At 39.1% G+C, this 25,761-nt stretch overlaps 1 protein-coding gene across 3 annotated transcripts in view; it reads right to left on the bottom strand.

The window, feature by feature from the left end:
• The window catches only part of peak1 (pseudopodium-enriched atypical kinase 1), a 103,158-nt gene that overhangs the window by 44,320 nt on the left and 33,077 nt on the right, over positions 1–25,761 (bottom strand). For 2 of the 3 annotated variants that reach the window (XM_036576589.1, XM_036576590.1), the window contains exons 3-4: positions 21,484–21,531; positions 9,070–9,124 (exon numbers count right to left, since the gene is read on the bottom strand). The gene's annotated coding sequence lies outside the window, so the exon portion shown is untranslated. The remainder of the gene's footprint in view (positions 1–9,069; positions 9,125–21,483; positions 21,532–25,761) is intronic. The other variant, XM_036576591.1, reaches the window with a different exon arrangement.

The raw sequence follows: 25,761 nt of genomic DNA, 5'->3' as shown, positions 1-25,761 counted from the left end.
TCAGCGATGAGAGTACGGTTGGGGTTTGGGAGAGAGTCAGATTGTGGAGAGAGAGAGAGAGAGAGAGAGAGAGAGAGAGAGAGAGAGAGAAAGAGAAAGAAAGAGAAAGAGAGAGAGAGAGAGAAAGAGTTAGGGTGATCAGCTAGAATGCTGAAGGTGACAGCAGACTCATAGTCTGAAGTTGAGTTAATTTGAAGATTTGATTCATTTCCTAATCATTTATATGTAATCACTTAATTAATTACATAGTTAAGAATGTAATAAGTTACATTTACATTAAACTTACATTCTGTATCGATGTGGTTAAGTCTGCATTTCGGACTTTTTACATTTGTGAAAACAATAAAAACATGGCAAAAATGTAAAAGACGTTTTTTTTCTGCAAAACAAGACAGTGTGTACATAACTTTAATCAAATTCAGATCATAATAAATGTCTTCTACTTACAAACCGAAATGCAGTATCAGTTGGAAGTTTAGAATCTGCACTTTCTACAGAATGTCTCTGCTTGCTTCAATGAACTACGAGAGAGAAATAATTAATCAAAAAATAAGATGAGGCGCATCAAGATGTATAGACCGTAGGGGTCCTAGCAGGGTTATTGAGTACTTTTCAGACAGCACACTGGTTTTCTTCTACCTACTGCTCTAAACACAACTGCACTGACTCCACTCAGAGCTCCACTGGACTAATCACAAGGCGTTTCAACACGGTCCATTAAAAATGCACAGGAAGTCTCAAGACACAGCAGAGCTACTGTTATGGAATGAACAGGCCAACAGCCTCAGCAGGTGACTCAGACTCTATTTATGCATCATGGTCCCCATTAATATTTCACTAAACACCTAAGGTTACCACTACACTAACCAGAGAAACACAACCTATATTTCTCTCTTATTCAGATTCTGCTGGAAGCTTTACATCCTCATTTAAACAGCAACATACAGAAAGCATGATCTCCCTCAGGAGGAAACTGTGAGGAGAGCACTGCTTGTGTGGTGTTGAAAGCCAGTTAAATCATTCCGAACTCTGAGGTTAGAGTCCTCAGCTGTATGAGCTCTGGAGGCATCTGCAGCTCCTCTGCTAGCCCCCTCCCTCCACTCACACACAGCAACTATCTGACACCCTGCCAGTCTACACATTCTCACTTAAGCAACCAACAGGTATGCAAACACTCGCACGCACATCCACACCCACCCACCCACCCACACATGCGACTCAGCTACACAACACTCTGCTTAAAGGAATTTTCCAATACTTTTCAACATAATCTCTATCAGCTTAACAGCTATTAGCATAAACAATAATTTCAGCACATAATTTTACATGTACTTCAAAAATAAAGGAAAATGTGCACTAAAATCTTACTTACAATAAAAGTTACTGGGCAGCTGCAGATTTCCATGTATAAATATATAACCCACATTCCAAACTAGCACCATTACACTCAGAATGTTTCACCAAAGCTGTTCTTATAAAAAAAAATCAAGCACTAGAGCAACATAGTAAAAAGAAAAAGCAGTGACAGTTACAATCAGAAGGCTGTGAAAACTTCACCCACTTTACTACACTGATAAGGAAATGGGATGCACCAATATGGCAACTGTGGTTTGATGCAGATATCCGATACTCCTTATACACATCTGCTGACGCTGACACAGATACATAACATAGCAACATTGTATTGTTATCATCATAAATTTGCTACAGTAATAAACAATAAGCTTTTATGAGCGTATCACTGATATTTAGCTCACGCTTAACTTAGCCACATTGGCTTTATCAACTGGTACAGTCTGAATAATGCACAACTGGACAGCTAGCTAGCCAGCACGCTCTCAATTATTCTCGGTCATAAGCGCACCTAAAAGCTAGCTGACTAACAATCTGGGTGGATACTTATTTGGACTGCACTGGGAGTTAAAAAAACGATGCTGTCTGAAATTGCGAGACCCTCGTCAGCTGTGCCAAATCACAAGCATTCCACATTGAGTCCAGTGTGCTGAGCAGGCAGCTGTGTGCTACTGGTGAGAAGCTATTATTTGGCTTAAGAAGCATTTGTTTAACCACAGAATACCTGGGTTCATAAAAGAGTTAAAGCTGCTGGTTATTCGAACGCTGTTTCCATGTTCAAACATTTTACTTATTGAATTTATCGAATATTATAAAATATCTGTTGGTGCTGTAAGTGTTGCATATGCCAGTCCTGAAATCTGAGAGAAAAGCAGAAGACTGCTCAGGGTTGCCAAAAGAAAAATCCTTTGAAACAATGAGATGATGCCTCACATAATTCTGAAGCCTCCCTACTTCTGTCTTCCACTGTCACCAAAATGACTGGATCTAAGAATGTAAGCAGCAGCCAAAAGCTCTGTCTCTCTCTCTCTCTCTCTCACATATGGTATTCAAAGGTTCTCCAGTCCCCACACTCACTGGATGAGGCCCAAGGCAGTGTGTGAACAGCGCTGTGGAGAAAAGAGAAAAGCTATGAAAAAAACAATATGAATGAACTCTCTAAACGCTGTGGAATATCAGTACTCAGGGTGACTGCTCTGGCAAACGCTTGTCCTGGCTAACAGGAAAACTGTAGCAGCTGTCAGTCAAGCACAATCAGTTCAGTCCTGTAGAGTGTGAGCACTTGAGCCTGTGTGTGTGACTCCTCACCCTCCAAATCTGTGGGCAGACATTTGTGTACATCAGGTGTTGGAGAGTGAGAGTGTGTGAAAGTGACAGAATGGTGGGCACAGAATGACAGCCATGCTGATATACGCCACTCAAAATTCATCATCCATTCACACACAAACACACACATGCACACACAGACTGAGCTGAACCACATTTCACAGGGATGACGGATCACACACTGAGCTCCTCCATAGGATTATGCAGTACGCTGATGAATAAATAACACTCCTTTGCAATTTTCCTATGAAACAGAAATGCAGAAAGAGCTCTATATAGGTCAGCGTACTATATACCTTAATATATACAAAGATACAATACAGCAGACTGTTTCACTGCAGTGCTGATAGGCTGGTCAATAAGCGTGCAAATTTGGTCTTACAAGCAAGGTGAGGGGTTGGGTAACATCACAAGGCTTACAATTGTAGCTTACAATTCAGACATATAAATGGACAAAGTATGCCTACCATTGCACTTGACATACTGGCCTCTCATACCTTACATGGCAATGTTAAAACAAAAGAAAAGACTATTAATAACTATTATGCCATATGTCAATAAACAATCGTAACAATGTTATTAATGGTTTTAGCATTACTGACTATAACTAAACAAAACAAAATCTATTTTAGAAGCTTTAAAATGTAATTGACAGCTATATATCATTTCAAAGAGTTGGGAGGACAAGGCCCCTCCGCACCTGATCAGACCTTGCTTCCAACTAACAAAAGAAACAACTCAAGCCTTCAGCTCAAATAAACAAACATTACTCACTGCTGCCCTCTAAAGGAGCTATTAACAAATATCAAATAAACAAACATTAGTCAGTAGTTACCCTTTTAAGTTATTTTAAAATTAAATGATTATTTTCATAAGACCCAAGATGCATCTCGATAAATGGGTTTTCTGCTTTCTTTCATTTACATTTTATTACATTTGCCCCAATCCAATGAATGAAAACACAACCATTTCACATTCTATTAGCTGCAACAAAAACACGTGATTGTGAAAGTTAACTACTGTGGCATATTTACATGTTCAAAAAAGAGAATGGTCAGTTTAAATAATTGCTATCAGGTGATTATATAATAATTGTTACAGACCTAATTGTTGGTAATCTGCAATGACATTCACCTACTCCAACTATAGTAGTAATCTAAGTAGGAGAGGCTGAATATTTACAGCAGAATGCATATCTGAAAAAAGAATGAGCATCGTAAAGCAATTTACAACAATAATCAGTTTTCAATACATGCAGTGATTTATTTTAGGTTGTAACGGAAGCCAGTGTGACTAATCAGTGTGAAAGATGCTTTGTTTGTATGTATGGAGTGGAGGAGCATTTTGCCACACACACACACACACACACACACACACACAAATACCAGCTTCCGAGTCTAATCCAGAGCCACAATCCGTTTGTTTTCTGAACTGAATATCCGAGCTGAGTGGATACAAAGCCTCCTAAGAACACAAGAGCTCCTCCTACACCTGGATTAGAAATCTAGAAGGAGTTTAAAATAACCAGCTATAACAGCAGCTCTCTCTCCCTCTGTCGCTCTCTGAAATATACATACACTGTTTAGGGACTAGTGCACTATTTCCTCTGTCCAGTCACATAAGTACAGACCTGTAAACAGACAAACACGCAGAGCTTAAACACGTGAGAAGCAACATGCACAAACTCCCTTATCCTGTGTAATTACAGTGTGACACTGAACCGGAACATCTCTCTCTCTGTTAGACACACACACACACACACACACACACACACACACACACAAACCCACACATACCACCCCCTGTCATTCTGTGTAAGGCTGCCAGCTACAGCTGCATCATGCTGAGAAAGAGGAGAGAACATGAGTTAAACTTACAGGGTGACTCAGCTCAGTAATGGAGCAGGGGAGAGACAAACAAACACAGGGAGAGAGAGAGAGAGGGAGAGAGAGAGAGAGAGAAAGAGAGAGAGAGAGAGAGAGAGAGAGAGAGAGAGAGAGAGAGAGAGAGAGAGAGAGAGAGAGACCCCTGATATCTGCAGGTATAAGTTCTGCGCATGTCTTGATCTCAACATTATGCATCAATAATTAACTAACACCACATTATTAACACTCATACAGGAGTCAAGGACAGTTAACACTGTGACAAAAATTGGTCTGACAGAAAATGCGTCTGCAGATTTACCCAGCAAGCAATGGGTAACTGGAACAATGTGGAGCAATGAGAGAAGAAACCTACTCATCTAGAATCCTCTTGTTTTCCCGAGGCCTCCTGAGCCACATGTCTTTCTGAATGGGTGAAATGTAGCCGTCTGCAAGCTCATTATGCAGCATGAGCTGTCACTCTCCTAATGAAGTTCTTGTGTCTGGTTATTTCATTGTAATTGTCATAAAGCGTGTTGAAGAATGCTCCTATTGCTGTCAGTAGAATTAAAACTCCCATTTATAAATGAACATGCTGAGAGAGAGAGAGAGAGCAAGGGAGAAAGAGAGAGAGACAGAGAAAGAGACTAAAGTATTAGGCATCAAAATGTGCATACCAGGAGACAGAGATGAGATATTCAGCCGCTTGCTGCTATGCTGGAGGGCAGATCACAAATCCTGAACAGTACTAAACATTATTTATCCACTAAATATTTCTCATATACTGAACATTATGTAGTGTATTTTGTAAGGTTACATATGATAATAAATGGCCAATATTTATGCCTAACATGCGTTAGCCTGCTATATTTTTATTTTTGCCAGCCAAGGCTTCAAAGTGGTGTAACCACCTAAGCATCGGCCCTATTGTTGTTAAATTGCGAGTTTTACCACTGGCGTTGACACAGCCACCAACGGCTGGGAGTCTAAGAGAGCATAATTGGTCTCGCCTTTCTGGGTGGTTAGGATGGCCCTCCCTCTCCGCCCATCATTCAGCGTAATACTAGTCAACATGGGTGTCTTATTAGTTGATGTAACGGAACTGGCAGCTAGCTTTCTCCTCCAAGCAAGAACTGTCTAGTGATCTTGCGTTAGCAGTTTGAAAAGATGGGGAGGTGCTTCACATGGCGGACCTCACCCTCCCAGCTTGGTAGCATTATGTGATGGGGAGATTTAGCTAGTGGGTGGAGCTGGCAATGATTAAATTGGGGAGGAACTTTAGTAAAAATCCAAAAAAGAGGAAAAAATAATGCAAGTCAAACAAATACACATGCACTGCATTGGAATTAAGCGTAACAACCAACCAATGTGTTTAATATTAGTGCGTCCATTTAGAGTTTCAAGTAAAGACTAAATAAACAATTTCAGAGACTTCCCCCCGTTGAGACTGCAAAGAAACTCATTAACATTGCACCACTTTGTGTTTTCTACAGTAATAGAGTGGCCTGAAACGACTGTTTTGATAAAATATCACTTAAAAAAAGTTGGTACAAAACATAAATGGCACATTCTCTATTGCGGAGGCCTGTCCAGTCACTATTCCAGATACACACAGAGAACAAAAGCTCTTCACCCTTCGTGCCCTGTGTGGCCATTGTGCAAAGAGCAGGTTAGCGCACTGGACACACAGGATCCTCTGTGTCTTTATCAGGCTTCAGTCAGGCTGAGGGCTTCAAACAGCACGGTGACACACTCACACCATCAACCTCACACTCTCTCTCCCTCTCTCACTATGCTGATGAGGGGCAGAGGGAATGTCTCACTTTCTTTGAGTACGCCGGTCCCACTGTGTCCCTCAGCCTGTCTCAAAGCACTGCCTGCACACTCGCAGCACAGGCAGGTAGATATATGATACATCTAATATGAACCATCTCTGCACTCAGCAGGTTCCCTGCACTCACTACTGTTATGCTATAAATTGCGTCTTTGTGTGGTTTCTGCATGTGCTGGTTAAACTCTAAACTGAAGCCCATTAATGTCATTTTCAAATAACTTCTGAATTACCATAATTATAACCTTCTCACTGAGAAAACCACTGAAAGGTCAGTCAGAGTTTCTTCACCCTGAAATGCAGACAAAAAAATGTAACCCAGTTTTCTGAGTTACTACATAAAAGGGCTACATTCATGCACCAGTACTGCAAGTATGTCATCATGCCACTTTCTACCATTTAACAGCAACTATACTGGCCAAAGTCAGGATGGCCAACATTAAGCAGAATCTCAAAGGGAACAAGAGAAGCACCAACTCAAGAACACTGTGAACCACTCAGTAAACCTTACCTAAATTGTTCCTGCTCAAGAAAAGTATCTCCGTTTTTTCCCATTTTCATTTTTCTGCATCATATTTGCACCCTTTTATAAAACTTCATTATGAACGGACCAATAGAAATGCACCAGACAGCTCTGAATAAAATCTCTTAAACTTACATTTTGCTTAAAACTAATCAATGACCCATCTTAAGAGTTTGAACCAGTCTTGCCTTTGCAGCAATTTATATACAGATTATGATGTGCACTTGTTTTATATGTCAAAGTAAAACTTAAGGCTGGATCACTTCTAAGTTAAATTTATATATTTTTTTCATCCATTTTGTACACAATAGCACCTGCGCTCTGATCCATGATTTGAAATTCCATTCCTTGCTTTACTTCATTTACACACTGTGAGGTATTATATCACTCTGGCACGCTGCTAGATGGGGAAAAAACGCCGATTCATTATAGTTTAACATTTAGTGGTCATGAGGTCTCATTACACTGGATTTATTAAATATTTGTTCAAAGAAGACAAAGAGGAAAAATAATAGATCCATCAAGCAGCAACAAAATCGTGGAGTCTTTAAAGACCTGAAGTTCTGAATAAACTAAATATGTTGCTGTGAAATGCATGTGGGTTTTAAATGATGAAAATGTCAATATTAAGCAACAATTTTGTCTTCTTTTATAGATTTTCCAAAATAGCTTATTGTCCCAGGCCTAGTGAAATGATCGGTTCTTGGTATCTGAAAAGCCTGCACCAACGTAATAATAATTGATCAACATTATCAGCCCAGGAATTCCACATAAGTGCATCCCCAGTGACTACTAAATTAATCTGCCGCACAGGGCTTGAGTTTGTCAGACTGTTATTGCCTGCTCTTCTCTGTGTACAAGGCAGTCTGAATGCACTGCCAAACAATGACAGCAATGGCCCTAAGCGAGTGAGAGTTATGGCTAATGCTAATGCCAACAGTGCTAATACCCGAATCTCAAAGGGAACAGGAGCAGCAGGCAGACCCATTCAGTAGGAGACACACAAACACACATACTTCTGTACGCCCTGCTTTCCTTACAGCCGTGTGCACAAGTTTGAATACCCCTGATCAAATCAAAATCAGACTAAGTAAAAATAAGTTAACACATCCTCTACCGACATACTGAGACACATTAAATATATCCAATCATCTGCCAATTTTAGTGCACAGTTTGCTATTTTTTGCTTTTGCTATTATTTTTCCCCAATGTTTTAATCAAATAAACAATAACTGCGCATTATGTGTAGATGATCTGTTAACTTCTCTTCACCTAAAAAATCAAAAATCTGTAATTTGATCTGGGGTGCAAAGACTTTTGCGTACGACTGCATGTCACTCCAGTCTTCACCTCTCTTCACCCGTCTTCTCCCTAGGCCTTGCATTTACAGCATAACTTCAGCCAAACATCTTCAGACATGCCACAAACTTCTCATCTACATCAAAAGACGTATCAGAGTTCCTGCTGATCTCGGAGTGAGCATGCATTACAGTTCCACATCCTCAGGCCTTGCCACAGCTCATCTCCTCTCCTTCCATCTCCTTCTCTACAGGTCCTTCTGAGAGCCAGACCAGAGCATGGGTCCAGCCCAGCTATGGGATTGATAAGGAGGATCTGTTTGGGTGGTAAGTGTGCATGTCTGAAGGGACTGGTTGGAACTGGTTGTGTTGTGTGTGTGTTGAGGCAGAGAGCTGCGAGTGGTGAGGAGAGATAAGCAGCTCCTCTAGCAGCAGATGCTGCAGTGTGAGATCACTGCTCAATGCCTGCTCCGGAGCCGCGAGGCTTCTGAGGAATGGGATTAGCACGGGCATCAGACCGGACTGAGCCAATAATTAGCGCCCGATACGGATACAGAACCAATATTAGAGTGCATCCCCTATCCCCAGCGTGTCATGCACATTCATGTTTCAGGTCTAGGGGAAGCTGACAGAAAGCAGGAATGAGAGAGCCTCAACTCTGGTATCTCTCTCTCTCTTTCACTGCCACTGTCCTTCAGACTGTCCTGCAGCACAGCCCCCACCCCCTCCGCTCATGTCTTCTTCAGTCAGCCAGCTGTGTTTGTTTGGGTGTGTGTATTTTAATTAAACAAAACGCTTGATGACACTAGCTATTATCTGATCATAAACCACTGTTTGCCCATTCTACAGCAATAACTTTAGTGTCAAAGTACTCACATAGGCTTCACTCAGCTGTAGGACAAAGAAGGCTGCTGCAACAGTAGGCCCAAACCTGTGAGTGAGAACAATAAACAAAACTACTCTTAGTTTTAGGGGTTATATGTGAGTGCAAATTACACTGAAGATTAGTGACGCGAAATTAACATTCTTGCCGAAACCGAAACCTCGGCCAATATTCAAAGCTGAAAAAAAGGTCATTTATTTATTTATTGTATTTAATTTGTATTTTGTGTTAAATTAGCCATTTTACATATGCTTTTGAATTAAAGTGGCCCATATTCTACATTTACATTCTTGTATTTTATTTGAGATCCCCTTAGAATGTTTGTTTGATTTTCTGTACTAAAAACTACCACCATTGTCTGCTATCCAGCTTTTTTACTTCATAGCACATAAACAAACCACAGATATGATACAAATTTTTTGGCTTTGTGACACATACCTCAAACTATTTAAATTTTATTATTTTAATTAATGGCGTATCTTTTTCCAGATCAAGTAGAAGAAAAAAAATATTACTCAATTTTTGAGTGATTTATGGAATCAACATCAACAACAACAACAACAACAACAAAAAAGCACAATTAGTACTGTGTTGCTTCTCCTTGGGCTTTTATGGCAGCCTGAATTCTTCAAGGCATGAACTTCACTAATGAAAAACAGTATTCCACATCAAGCTGGTTCCAACTTTCTCAAAGAGCGTTCAACAGATCAGATTGTCATGGACCAATTTTTTACATTTCCATCATAAATTTTCAATCGGATTGAGATCTGGACTGTTTGCTGGCCATGCCATTGAGCCTTTCCTGAAACTGTGTATTGACTGTTGAGGTAATGACTGCCATCTCCCCTGGTCCTTCTTCAGGCACTCATCTATCACTGAATATCACTTTCATCCAACATCTTTTGCCACGCTCTGTGTTGGATTTTCTTCTTAAAGGAGTTATACAATCCTTTCTGTTGTTTCAGTTGACAACTCTCTTGTTGGTGTCATGACTTCTTTCAATTAGCAAAGTCTGAGAGCTCGTTAGGGTCAGTCAGCTCTTTTTTAACTGCGCCCTGATCTGCATTTTAGACTTTCGCCAGTATTTGTTTCATAAATGCAAATTACAAGGTGATTCCATATTTTTTCCTCAACTTCGAGTGATTCCACAACTTTTATTCCTCTATTTGACCTGGGAAAATACGCCATTAATTAAAATAATTTTATTTAATTTGCTGAAGGTATGTTTCACAAAGCTAGAATGTTCAGCTATTGAAAATGTTTTGTGTCATATCTGTGATTTGTTTGTTTGCTACAAAGCAAAAAAGCTGGAGGAACATCCTCTAAGTGTGATGATTCCATAATTTTTGCCAGGGGTTGTACAGATGTATGCTAGCAAGGACTTTCCTTTCTGTTACGGCTGTTTCACTGTATTCTGCATTATATTTGAATAGTTTTTTTTAGCCAGACTTTTCAATCTTTTTACCCTTTTTGTCTTTCAAAGTGTGTTGATAGCCAAACTTTCAATAAGTCCCTATTTAAGATGCTCCAGGTCAGGCAGTTTTTCCTAGCCTACTCATCAAACTGGGTTGACAATTGCAAACGTACACACACACACACACACACACAGAATGGGTAAATGTTAGTTAATCTCATTAGAAAACTTCTTTAGGTTTGATTCAACATGACAGGCTAAAGAGGCACACAGTACTCTGAAAGGTGATGGAGCGTGTGTGTATTAAGGCTTATTCACAGCAAGTCTGAACACACGCATATTAATCCTGTCTTTCACACCGAGTTAAAACCAATGGACCGTGATGCTGCATAAAATCTTTAAATCAGAGCCAGCGCAATTTTTTGTTTTGTTAAAAATCAGGCTTATCAATCAGAGCTCTGTTGTGGGATACACTGATTAGCATTACAGAGCATTACAGAGAAATAACTGGTCTTTCTGTAGGGGTACAAATACAGTAAAATCAATGAAACATAGATATTCTAGCACAGTAGCCCAACATCACCTAAACTTTTCAGCTCTTACAGCTCAGTTCAACAAATACATCATCAAATATGTTTGAAATATCGGTATCAATAAAGCAAATATTTGTTGATATCGATATGATTCCAATATTGTTGCGCATCCCTAGTTGCAGTCCAAGCCAATGTACATCAAGATGAGCTCCCTGTAGTTCGTTCACTCCTTTTTAAATGACAGGAGCTACAGTCATGTGCAACATGCTCTCTGTAGAGGATGTATTTACTTATTTTCACTTAGGAAATCAACAAAACTTGTCATTTGCCCAGAGGTTTTCAAACTTTTGCAGAAGCAGAAGCAGTGCTTTGAACTCTCTGTACAGCTTTAGCTTTTGTCTGAGACAGCAGAGCTCTCTCTGTTGTTGTGCTTTTTTGTAGAATAGGATGTTCCCAGCTTGTGCACCTTTCAGAGTTTGTGGAGCACCTACAGGAAAAACGATTCGATTCAATTTAATTCATCATTGCTACTACTATTTCTTCATCCTCTTCCGTCTTCTTCCTGCATTCTCAGAGTGTTCAAAAGCATCGAACTTGATGAAGATTCCTCAACTGCTTTGTTTTTCCTTTTGTCCGAAAAAAATTCTACCTAGCATGAAACGGCTTTTACTTCCACAACAGGGGGGATGTTTCTCCCTCTGTTCGCCTCTCTCTCACACACACAGACAGGCTGCGTGCTCCAGAAAACACTCTAGTGAGACTGAACACAAGGGAACTAAACAGACTTATAGATGTGTGTCCCTATACGACACATAATAACATGGATGGATCAGACCTGTAGCTTCAGTTGAGACGCTCTCTTTCTTCCTCTATCTGTCTCTACCCCACACACACACACACACACACACACACACACACACACACAGCCACAAAAGGTAAGAGTATTTGATGATATGTTGAGCAGAATTCCTCTGGGCTGGAATAAAGGTCTGACAGCAGATCAGGCTGGTCGCTGGATGAGATGCAGAGATCAAAGGCTGAGAGAGCCCACATCCCCCAGCCTGCTGTCACCGAGACAGGCTCCTGGGTGCAGCCTCGGCCCGCTCCATCAAAGCCTGACTGAGACACTCCCACACAGGGGATAAAAACCCAGGGCACCTATTACCCTAAACCAACAGAATACAGCACACTACAGCTGACCTTTTCAAAATCAATCAGCCTCTACTGCACAACAGTAACACTAACCAGAGAGACCAAGCACATTACAGAGCAGAGCAACAAGAACCTTTACACAGTTAAAGAAGAGGAAAAAGAGAGAGAGAGAGAGAGAGAGAGAGAGGATGAAAGATAAAAAGATGACAGACAAAGAAAAAAAGAAGAAACAGAAGGAAACATTAAGAGGGACAATGAAAAAGAAAGAGTGAGAGAGTAAAGGCATACCACAGAGAAAGCACCAGAGCAAGGTGAGCAAGAGAGGGAGAGCAAAAGGGAGAATACGAGAGTCAGAAAAAATGAGTAAGAAAAAAATGAAAGAAGAGAAAATATGAGAAAGACACTGTGAAACTGGAGAGAACATGAGTTAAACTTTCAGGGTGACTCAGGGTGGCTCAGTAATGGGGCAGAGGAGAGATGAGAGAGACAGACACACACACACACACACACACACACACACACACACACGTCATTCCAGTATTTGACTTCCCACATTCAATTTTCCAGCCGCATTTCTACTGAAGGACAAAACCACATTAAACACCGCGGAAGTCACCAAACTTTCCAGTCATCTTTCATACAGTAACGTCCTGTTGACGAACTGTGTTAACATGTGCTTATAAGTTCCTCTTTATGGGAAACACTCGTCCTACGGCAGCTCTCGAATGTTCAAACTAACCATTTAGTCTCACTTGTCACAGACATGCAAAATTAATGCAACCTTTCACTTATGCTTAAAATCCAGCAATCTAGAATAAATATTTAATCCAGCATATTTTCCCATTGCACAGTAACATCATAAGAAGCTTAATTTATAATGTTACAGAGCGTCAGAGTCTCATCTCTTCTGCAGCTCAGATGTAATGATGCTGGTACCAGTGAGAGCAGAGTGATGATTTAGAGCAGGGTGATAGTGGAGGATTACAACCACAAGGTCAAAGCACCACACTGTGCCTCTTATGGGAAGGATGAATCCTAAATCCACAACAAAGCATCAATGACTGACAGCTTATCAATAGCACTCATTAATAATTCAGATGAATATTTCCCTCTTCCTCTCAGTGGAAATCTTAATGGAACTCCAGGATTCTCAATTCTAGAGTCCTCAGCACTTCCAAAACTGGTGGCTGATGAGACGTATCTGCTCCAGACTTGCCGGGGAGCTGGACTATCAGTGTGTGTCTCTTCACAATACATGATTCATATCATAACATTTAGTTTTATACTGAGGTTTGAGGAACAAATTGGATAGACTGCACCAGTATAACAGTGGCATGTTTAAAAAAATGCTATGAAAACTGAGTAATTATTTCTTTACTTCAGAGTTTAGAAAAATAAACAATTTAAGAAAAAAAAAGTCACTTTGCATTGACCTAAACAGCATCTTGCCTGAACACCGTACCTGAATACTCATTCTCAAAATGACCCCTAAAAACAACATGTGAAGCATTTTTGTCATGTGGCTAACAGAACGAATATGCTTCCATTTCAACGAGTGTTTCGGTCCTACGTCTTACGCCCTTTAAAACAAGAGCCCTGCAGACCTGTCGCGTATTTTAATGAAACAAGACTATTTTTTCTCATTTGCATTCATGTGACGTGTACACCCCTTAGCAATCCTGTGAAATCACACACTTCCTCTTGCTATGTTGTTCTAAACTGTATTAAAAGTAGTAATTTAGTAAAATGTAATGATCTTGTTGGTGTGGTAGATGAAGCTGTACTAACAACGAGTGGAGGAAACTCTTCTCTGAAACAGCTGTAAAAACTTGTGGCTGAGATTTCTTTGAAATAAACAGATCTGCTGTTTGTGCTCTCAAGTTTTACACCCGCTAAAACATATAAAACTGTTTAATTAAAGCTAAAAGAGAAAAAGAGAGCTGAAGCAGCCTTACACAATTCCGTAATGGAGCTAAGTCAGAGGCAGTGTGGATGTTACACTGAGCATTTCACTTTTATTTCACGCTTACAGCTACTATTGTCCTGGGTCAAAGACGTAGGTGACAATAGCGTTCAGTGTTTTGCCCAAGGACTCTTATGTGACGGGCAATGTAGTTACCCACTACACTATAACAAAGTTATTGGCAATTTTCCTATTTTCTGATAATTTAAAATGCTGCCACATGTGATTTCTTAGGCATCTTTGCACTTTTAGCTTCAATGGCTATGTGTAAAGAGGTGGAGTTTGCTGCACTTAGAGGTGAGGTGACATGAATGCCTGGCATGAATTTATGATACGTTCATCTAAACCAGCTATAAATTATTAACTGTTAACATTTTATACATAGCAACAATTAATGTTCTATCTAAAGACATCTGCTGATGAAATATATTGCAATTTAGGCTACAATATTTGTGGCTTAAAAACGACTACAATACAGAACCAAACGGAATAGAAAAACAGAAAAGGAACGCAAATACCACAAACAAATGCTTAAGGATATTTGGGCCAGCTCTACAGGCATTTTAGCCTGGCTGTTATTTACAGGCCTTCTACAATTGCTCTAAATCTACATGCAGTTGTTCAGTGTTTTAGGAGTACTGATGATTCCCATAATTTACTCAAAAAAAGCATACTTTCACATAAATTATCACAATAACAATAATATATTGTCATGTCACTGAACAGAGCAATAATTACCTGTGACCATGTCTTTATCAAGATAAAAATGGCAACATTTTAGGCTTTGTCTTTCAATGATGGACGCAAAGACACATCTATTTACAGTACATACAGAGCTGAACCTGTTTTGCTATTTGTTTACTCAACTCTCTTATCTGCCACTTTGTACAAGTGTGCATACAGGGCCCAAACACCCAAATAAGCACAAGCAGCCTAATTTCCATTTATACCTTCATCAAACACATTTACAACGGGCTCACTTATTCATATGTATACAGGACAAAGTATGCCTGCACATGTGGCACACACACCCACACAGATACAGGATCAGACAACATAATTATCTTACCTGCAGTACAGCGTGACCCACATTCCTGTGCTCAACACCTCTGCACTCTACCACAAAGCATTCTGGGAGATTTTTTACACATCTTCATCTGTCATAATTTGACATGATGTTTCCCTCCCTAAACTAGGCAACGGCAATACCGGACCCCGAGAATGATCAATGCTTTTGATAATACAGTGGGTTATAAGCAGGAGTACAACTCTGCAGTATTGGACAGAAGGGTCAGTAGTTCACATTACAGCTATGAGCAGGAAACTAGAAAGATTAGCCGTTGATCTTTCAACTACAAACAAACCGAAATCTTTTTAGTTCATGTCCATGACCACATAAAAGATGATTTATCATGTCATAAGGACAAAATTCATGTATTGCTGTAATCTTTAATTGAAGCACAGTGACTTTTGTCCACCTCTTGATTACATCACTGTGCACTAGCATGCAGAGAAAAATAATATTAACCGATAATATTATTTTCACCCCCTCTGACATTATACCCGTCTATCATCAAGCGAAAACGCTCAGCTAGTTCAGAGACCCTCCTTGATACCATGTGTTATGATTTCCAGGTCATGTCAACTTTAAGCCTTAAGGGTCAACTTCCCAAACAGGGATTAAGCTTTTTCCTGGACTACACAGTATTCTGAGGGCCGGTTTCCTGGGTAGGGATTAAACCAGGTCATGAGCTATATTTTCCTTTCAATGCAAAATCTCCATTAAAAAAAACTGTGTAGTCCAGGACTAGGCTTAATCCCTGTCTGTCCCCAAATGAAAATTCTCTGAGTGGTATTAAGCTCTTCAAATGTCTTTTTAAATGCAGCGATTTAAAAAAAAAAAATGGTGGAATTCCCCTTAACAAAGATCAACCACGTGTTAGTGAAAGACATTAAACCTTAAACCATGTGAGTTTTAAAATTCAGTAGTTTCACTTGGAAATCGTTCAATGTTAGAGCACTGGGGGAATTCCACTGAGCTCATTCATACCAGATTCGCAACTCAATCTGTGGGATTCCTGCATGATTCGTACAAGAATGGAGTAAGATCCTTGCCCCAGGCTGAGCATCCTGCCATATGACCACATCCTCCAAGGCTGGAGCATCAAAGTGTTATCAACTGAGAGAGCCAAAAACCACCTACTCCACCCAGCATCATATATTAATGAGGGCTTGGGACCAAAATGAGAGTTTTAAGAGAGTTTAAAAAATTCCCCTTGAAATTTAAAATATGTCTTTCATTCTATTCGACACGCCACATTTCTTTCTTTAATGCTAACTACTCCCTTTGTACAACTATTTTAATCCATGATTAGTTAAACAAAGTGTACAACAGAACATAAGAAAACATCCCTAACAAATTAATGCATACATGTCACTTTAAAAGATTATAATGTAGATTTTTAGTCTGAAAAAACTGTGGTATATGACATCTACTCTCTAGCAAAGAAAAAAAAAAAGGATGAAAAAGGAATGCCAATGCGCCAGTTTGTTTTCCAACCAAGCAAATGCAGATCAGGGTTATTATAGTTATACTTAAAACTACCAATGAAAAAGTGTCCTCATTAACTGTAATAAAAAATAAAAAGTCAGTTCTTGAAAATACTAAATCAAAACAATAACATCAACTGTACGAAATGAAATGGAATTACTGAGAAAAAAAATGGGGTTCTTGCTATTTGAGTTATTTTCAGTGTGAATGAAAGTTCAGAAGTGTCTCTTCTGTGTTTGGCTCTCTTCAAAGAAAGCTGAAGCTGAGCCAAGCTCAGTCTATCATTGTGTTAATTTTATTCTACTCTAATCAAAAACCGGCTATCACAGCGTTCATCATAATACCAAATACTAAAACTGAAACTGAAACTAAATAAAAACTAAACTAAAACTATTATTATCAGAAAGTAAAAACTAAACTGAAACTATTAATGTATCTTTAAAACTAACTGAAACTAAACTGAAATCAAAAACCAAAATAAAAAAAATAAATAAATAAAAAATAAAAATGAAACAAAATGAAATTTTCAACACTATGATAACCCCGATGCAGAGAACCACATGTTAATGGTGTTACTTGCCATCTGTGCAGAATAAAGTTATCATAAATTATCAAATAATATTGGAACTTTGCATAGCTGATAAATTATATATTCATTATATTAAGATAAAAGGCTCTGTAACGCTCATGTGCTACTTTGTGGTGATTGGTATAAGCAGTGGGCAACACTGCTGCTCTCCATGTGGCAGACTGGGGTTAGACTGCCCGTACAGGCAAGCACACCATACAATACCAATAAGAGTCCTTGGGCAAGACTCCTAACACTACACTCACCTACTTCTGTACCACGACTAAATTATAAGTTGCTCTGGATAACACTGTCTGCTAGATGGCATAAACACGTAAGTATAACCATGATGATATTGTTTACTGTGATAATCCTGCAGACGACAATCATTTGTCTAAATTACAACACATTCCTTTAATAAAAAAGCTCATTTCTGACACTGATCCCACCCAGATCTGCCCATCAGTAGTTCTGATTATTAAAACACACGGTTTTAAAGCTTTTAAACACCACTGATTAAATTCAATAAGGCTTCGGTCTTGTGCCAATGAGGAAAATAGTAAACTCTGGCAATTCAAAAATTCAAAGGTACCAAAACCTGTCTGTCACCAGAGCCTGCATCCTGTCTCTGCTCTCAGCACTTTCTCCAGCATCTTGTCATCTATTCTGAGTGTAGAACAGATGACAACACACACACACACACACACACACACACACACACACACACACACACACACAGCAGAAGTGTTCAGCCCATTAGACAGGAAGCTGCTCTGCTTCTCTCCAATATTCAACCGCACTACCGCAGCCTCTCTGGAGAGACGATAATTACAGTGTATGTGTGCACGTGTGTGTCTGTGTGTTTGTGTGTGTGTACGCTGTAGCGGGAGGAGCACACTTAAGACAGAAGGCACTCTAAAGCTGTGTATAATGAGAGACCCTCCACTCTGCTGAGTTCAAAGCCTACATCTGTGTATGTGTGTGTGGTGTGAGAATGCGTGTGTGTGTTTATCTGTCATGCACGCTGGTCTTTGTGCAGCAGCAGAGCCTTTGACAGCACCTGCATTCCACTGATATTCATTAACATCTCTCCCCACTAACCCCTGCAGAGAGAGAGAGAGAGAGAGAGAGAGAGAGAGAGAGAGAGAGAGAGAGAGAGAGAGAGAGGTATGCAAGAGATGATAAGGGCTGTAATGATGAGAAATGCTCACAGCTGAAGCCGATTGGATGAGATTCATAAGACTGAGCCATGACAGTCTCTCTCTCTCTCTCTCTCTCTCTCTCTCTCACACACACACACACACACACACATACACACACACACACACACACACACACACACACACAACCCTGAAAACTGAGAGTCTTGATGCAGGAGCTGATTCTTGATCCTTGATCCTCATCACAATGAGTCATTTAGACGAGATTACTGAATACTGAAAGCTCACATACTCATCCACCACTAAAGAGCAGCTGATTTAATATCATTCACCTCCCTCTCTCTCTCTCTCTCTCTCTCTCTCTCTCTCAACAGTGAAGCTTACTGCAAATGCTGATGTAATTAAATATCATGTCCACTGAGGATCAGAGGACCACGGGGGTGATCCACCTCCACCTCGACACCCACACAGCCCATTTGCTGCATAACACACTAAACAGACATGTTTCTGGCATATACAGTACTGGTCAAAAAGTCTTACGCACATGAGTGACCTGTTTAAAGCCAGTCATCTGGACAATAAGTGTGTTTCTGCTTGTGAAAACTCCATTTAACATTAGATTAAATGCAAACAAACATTAATGCAGTAAAAAGTCACAAGATTTTCTTTTCAGATGTTGTGAGCTGGTCAGAAGAATGCAATCGAATCACCCGGACTCATCATCGCATCACCAGCGTTCCTGATTTAATTTAATGAAGTATCAATTAGCCAAACAAGGTATTGAATGATAAGTACACTTAATGGTGGGCTGCCACAATGAGAGGTTTGTAAATGGTTAAATAAAGACATTAACATACATAAAATCACTTTATATTGTATTATTGTTGTTTGTATTTATAGTATACTATGCTAGAATAATACAAATATTTATATTATATTACAATCAATCATCAAATCACAATTCTATTTTGATTATGATACTTTAAACCCTTTCACTGATATTTCTTAATGTATTATTCATACCCATTGCTATATCCCATTGACTCTCAATCCTAGTCCTGGAGTACCACCGCCTTGTACGCTTCTCTCTACTCTAACACACTCAGTTCACCTGAGGAAGGGCTTGTTAAGCAGTTCATCAGCTGTATTAGGTGTACAGGGAGAAGAAAACGTACATGGCTGTAGTATTCTGGTACCTGGATTGAGAACTACTGCTATAGTTACATCCATGTAGATGAAAGAGCTACAAAAGGCAGTACATCTTATAAGGCTTCTTCACATTTGCCATGGTGGAGACACCTCCAGTGAGATAAGAGTGTTAACCATTATAATCCAACTGCATTACTGCGATACACTGTGATTAAGTTCGTTTCAATGACAATCCTATCTGTTTGAGAAGCGCTTCACCTGCACTATTTGTGTTAACAGCACTTTTTTTTTCCCCCAACAATAACTATCATTCTGCTGAGCACCGGTTGCTCAGTAACAATTCATGTTACGACGCAGTTAAACATGACGTTTTTCTACTTCAGCACATTAGAGCTGGTCAATATGGCAAAAATGTAACATGGCCATACATAAAAATATAACATTTTTTACAATACGTCACCATATGTATTTTTTCAGACATCTGATCAGTTGGAACAGAGAGAAAAGAACCAGTAGTGCTACATTTTAAAAATTGCTATCAAAAACTGTAAATAGAAAGATTTTTATGCAATATTTCACATACAGTGTTACACTAAATCCAGTTAAACGGGTCTAATTTTGCTTTCTTTATAATGAAACATGCAGTTGGTCAGTGTTTTACAAGTACTGATGATATGCATATGTTCAGAAAAGCATATTGTATTGTATTGATAACGATATATATATTGTCATATTGATTAGCCCTACATTAGATACCTTCTGTAAAATAATACATGACCTGCAGCCCATTTGTTTAGTTTCTGAAGAAGAGTGAGACAGCAGGCCTACATCAAGCAACGTGTCATCGCCCCCAAGCAAGCTTTTAGACCAGCAGCTGTGACTACACAACTGAACAAACTGGAATTAGCTAGAAATGAACAGAATATAATACAGCAAACAAGATTGGCTGTGAAATGCTCTACAGACTGAGTGACCTTCAGCTTCTGGCAAGTATACAAAAAGTTGAGCTGAATCTGATATTGTGTCAGTGTTGTGTCTGTGTTATCTGTAACGTAGAAGACTGCTACTTTCTAGCAGAAGTAATTTCCAACATTAAAGCACATTTGATACAATGTTCAGGGCTTCTTCGCTTTAGTTCTGTACTGCAGAGCTTTTGAATAAAAGCTACAGACCAAGAAAAGTTGTGTGTTATTTGTGACATACACTCTCACTTGTGTTCTACTGGCTTAAATACTGAACGGAGACACATGTATCATCTGTACTGCATCATGAGTTAATTAAGAAATAACATGATTTATTTAATCTCAATGGATAAATTAAGGAATTAATAAGCTAAATATATATATCTTTTTACTGTGAGGTGGCTGTCCCAAACCCTAACCCCTAAATTACAACTTGTGAAAATAATCATTTTTCCCCTCATTTTTTAAAAGATCATTTTGTTTTTTTAAGTCATGTTGAAAGATTTAGATTTTAAACGAGTTTAATTATTACATTGTTTTCAGTTAAGTAAGTATTTTTGCGTTTTATTAAAAGTATTATAATTATATGTGTATACAAATGTTCAAAGCTGTGTCATGTACTGGCTAGCGTTTTTGAATTATTTTCAAAATTAGCTAAAATTGTCACCACCGAAAAATTTGGTAAAATTTCGTTAGTGTCATGATTGTTTTGGGGGTGACAAAATGGACTGTTCAATCATTTGGTTTAATAAATTAAACATAATTAAGGTATAGGGTCATTCAAAGCAACAGGACTTAGTCTAAAGTCAAAGTTAAAAGTCGGAAATAGGTTGTGAACTTGAACCCACCGGGTAGACAATAAATTTAATGACTTTTCACTCTCTATGACCAACTCCTTTATGCTTGACAAGGACATTTTTGAGACTCCTTGTAAACTGAACCCAAGTAACTGTACCTCCTCCAGGCGTGTAAGGCGTGTTCCCTTTCAGCACAGCAGGATGATCTGGAGGAAGAGAGGAAGAACATTAATGCAGTAATGTATACTGTACCAAACACATCCATTAGTAAGTTAATATAGCCTGCTTAATGCTTTTACACAGAACCATGCAGAGGAAGAACAAAACATTGGTTACTTTGCTTAATGACGCTAGGATGCTGCTATTGATTCACTACTCTGTCTCTGTGTATGCTGCCATTTATCAGCAAGGCGGTGCTCAGGGATTTACATATTAAAGTAGACCTGGACCAGCCTGCCCACAGCTTCTACAGACACACTATCAAACGCACCCTTCACTAGAGACACAACATGTGAAAGCAAAGAAAACGTCACAGTAAACAGGGGGCCGACACTGCCTACCACCTGGAAACCCTGTACTTCTCTTTGAGTCCTTTGCGCCACTTGCCTTGGAGATTTTTTCTGCATTTTTTTCCTTTTAACAAACCAACAGGCCAGTGAAATTCACACATTCACAAATATCCACCATAAATAACAAAACATCTACTTGTTTGGTTAGACATGCAAATAACTAGCAAATCAGATTTTGTTAAATTTGCCAAATGTAAAGTTACCATGATATCTATTTTTAGTATTTTGCAAGCTTTCTCTTTTGTTAATTTTTACAGTTATAGACTTATCACTGTTTTAAACAATATTTTTTAAATAAAACAATCTGAAAAAGGCAATTACTTAATGATGGACATGATACTACACACTTCAAAAAAAGATTCTTGAAGAAAGTTCAAGGGTTCTTTAGTAACGAAAATGGTTCTATATAGAACCATGAAAATTCAAAGAACTCTGCATGCTTAAAGAGTTCTTTGCATCATTAAATAATAGAACATGCAGAACATGCTGTAGATGGTTCTATATAGAACCTTATAAAAAAGGTGTTCTAGTGTTACAAGTTTGATATTGTAACAAGAGAAGAACCCTTTTTGGAGCTGTATAGAACCCTTTTCGTTTTCATACAGAACCATCTACAGCACGTTCTCCATAAATCTGCAGAACTATTATTTAATGATGCAAAGAACTCTTTAAGCTTGCAAAGAGTTCTTTGAATTTTCATGGTTCTATATAGACTCATTATCTTTACTAAAGAACCCTTGAGGAACCATCATTTTTAAGAGTGTAGGCTTTAAAAACATCAGGTCATACACAGGTAGTCTTAGCTTAAGGCTGATCATAGCCACATTCCAATTTTGGAGTATCACCCCTTTTCTTTGAAAGACTGAAGCAAGACATTAAATATTAACATGGAAAATAACATTTAAACAAAGAGAAATAATCAAATATGTGTTTAAGTGTTTGGCTATGTTTTGACCGTTAGCGACAGTCAGCCGAGGAAGCCGAGCGTGTCCTGAGTCACTCGTACAGCCGCCACAGGGCTGAGAGATGGAGACAAAACAGAGATAGCAGGTTGGCTAAATGGTTTTGCTGATCCCTGTAAGGTATAAACAGCTTTAAATCAATATAAAATAAGTATAATACACTAAAATAACTAAATGAATGACTATCCATTCAGTAAGCCAGCTAAACTGACTATAAAAACAAAGATGTTAAAAGATTTAAGTCTTTCTGTATCAAGCAAGCAAAAACAATCAGGCTTATCAGACTCCTTATCTGAAATACTGTAATAGCTCATCTGTCTCAAGGCCTCCGAACATTTTTTTTAAATATTTTGAGAATGAGTATTCAAGTACTAGTTTGAAAACACCAACTTGTAAACCACTGTTCAGGCCAGCCCGACTGTTTTTTGTGCCTGATTCTGAGATGGATGTGGTGTTCTGTCAGACATGTCAGTTTCCACAACAGGCAGACCACACAGGTTTATTCTTTAACAGGAGAAATTTGCATAGAAAAGACAATATTCAAAAACACAGTCACAGATTTTAACACAAGTCCTGCGCACTGATCTTCAGTGATCAACAACCGAACAGAGTAACAGGACTGACTCCCTGATTTGACCAGAATACTGAGAAAAACAGAGTGTAAAAAAGCAACACATGGCTGTTTTTTGATTCTGAAACACGCCTGTTGAGCATAAGAACAAAGTACACACAGTAAACATGTTTTTAGAATTCTGGCCATAAGATTCACAGGCTTAGTGGCCCGAGTGGCCAGCGCAAACTTTTGTATCTGTCTTTATTTGACAGCAACAAAAGTTGGTACATAATCAAAGGATTTTAAGCAAAGCTAACAGAATGCAAGTGTTCATATTAGCACTCTACACTGGTCATACTGGTAATGAAGTGTTTGAGGCAGCTCTCCTTAAAACCTGTTAAAGTAGTCTATAAAAGCAACAGCCATTTGTGTTTGGCTGTGATTCAGAGCACTAACCAGCCTGAGAGGAGAGCGCTCTCTCTCTCTCTCTCTCTCTCTCTCTCTCTCTCTCTCTCTCTCTCTCTCCTTCAAGAGAGTGGTCACGCTATTGTCTCTCCTAAGAACATTTGGATAAACTCATCGTTCCTACATTACTGAGGATACGCCATCTGCTTGCTGCACTCCCTGTGGTACATCGCAGGCGTACGCGCGCACACACATACACAGTCCATGGAACGTTTTAATAAGGAAAATCAGAGAACTGTAGATATTGTGGAAATTATAGAACAGACCAGCAGTCTTCACTAGTCTCTGAAGCACAACACTCCTTAGCACAGAGCTATGGGAGATCGAAAGCACTGGTGTGTGTGTGTGTGTGTGTGTGTGACTGTGGAGCTGGTGAGAAGCTAATATAAACTGAGAGTGAAATCACCAACCTAGTTGCTATGGCAACCTCAAACAAACACACCCTCCCAAAATCTCTTTTATCTTTCCTAATTTCCCTGAAATTCAGCCTGACCTTGAGTCACCAGCGCCTGCCTTATAACCTCACCTCTTACCACAATTATGAACAGCAGTAATCTTTGTCTGGTTCACAGATTAAGTGTTCATCAGTGTTAAAACGTCTCGCACTCTGCATCGGCTCATAAGAGCTTATCAAGGCCCTTCTGCCTGATTCAGGGTGCCCCAAAGTACATGGATTTGGGTGGTAGAAAGTTGCTTTTGACTTGTTCCGATTCATTTGTTACAATCACACAGACTATTAGTGTTACTACAGCAGCATTACCCTTGTAGACATGGTTCCACATTAGAAACGACTTGGCAACTTCATTAACAACTGAAGGCCTTGGTCTTGAGAATACTGCAAGGGTGGATGTCAGAAGGATAAAACCCTGTCTTTACAAGGTGAAACTTACACACACTTCGGCTGCTTAATACATAAATGAAATAAACTTTCATTTGCACTGCATAATGTAAAGCCTCCTGCAACTCACTTGAAACCAGCCACAACAAATATAACTATCTCAACTTCGTTCCTTTTCACATAAAAAATTACACAAAGATGCAAATGTACGTTAGATAACACATCGCAAGTTATCTTATGTAGCCAAAGCAGTAAAGTTGTGTGAAGTATAATAGCTATTGATCTTTTTTAGCTTCTGAATAATCTAATATGTTATATGCAACTTCCGTATCTTTTTTAAATTGCGTTGAGCAATTAGTCACATGAAATGTCACCATGGAAAGCCAGCCTTGGGACAACAGCAGCGTGCAATATCCATTTGCTACATGCTACAGACCAAGCCACTCTTCAGAAACAACAGACCATGCTCTTTCCAAAAACTACAGTAAACCATTCTCATTCCACAACCAACAGACCTTCCAGCAACTCAAGCACTCTCAAGAAACTGTACATCGAGCCAATCTCCCGAAAATTAAGACAAACCACTGAGCCACTCACCAGATTCAAAGCAACTGTGCCTAATTGCTCACTACTTACTGTAATGGGAGTGTTGAATTAACTAATTTTTCATCATAATGCATCTCTCCATGGGACAATTAACTCAACACAAAGAGTCTGAAAGCACTCAGAGAGCATAAACAAAATGAGATCAAGGAGCTGCATAATTCATTCTCATGAAAAGTTTTCACAATGTAAAGATCTCCAAGGTAACCTGAGAGGAAAGATGGACTAGACAAAGAGAGAATAGGAGAGGTACAGCAGCAGTGCTTAATCAGTCTTAACTCTTTAAATCATACATAATCATCTTTTTCTCACTAAGCTCATTATAACTTTAGCCTGTGGGAATTCTGGACTTTAAGTGAATTGACCAATCAGTGCTCCGCCCATAAATGCATCCTTTTGTAGTGACTGTTGTGAGGTCTAAGGAACGCTGAAATTCTTATGAGAAA

This window comes from Colossoma macropomum, unplaced genomic scaffold (genome assembly GCF_904425465.1).
Source record: "Colossoma macropomum unplaced genomic scaffold, Colossoma_macropomum, whole genome shotgun sequence".
NCBI classification, from domain to species: Eukaryota; Metazoa; Chordata; class Actinopteri; order Characiformes; family Serrasalmidae; genus Colossoma; species Colossoma macropomum.
The sequence above is the reverse complement of the archived record's forward strand: the minus strand, read 5'-3'. Positions and strand labels throughout refer to the sequence as shown.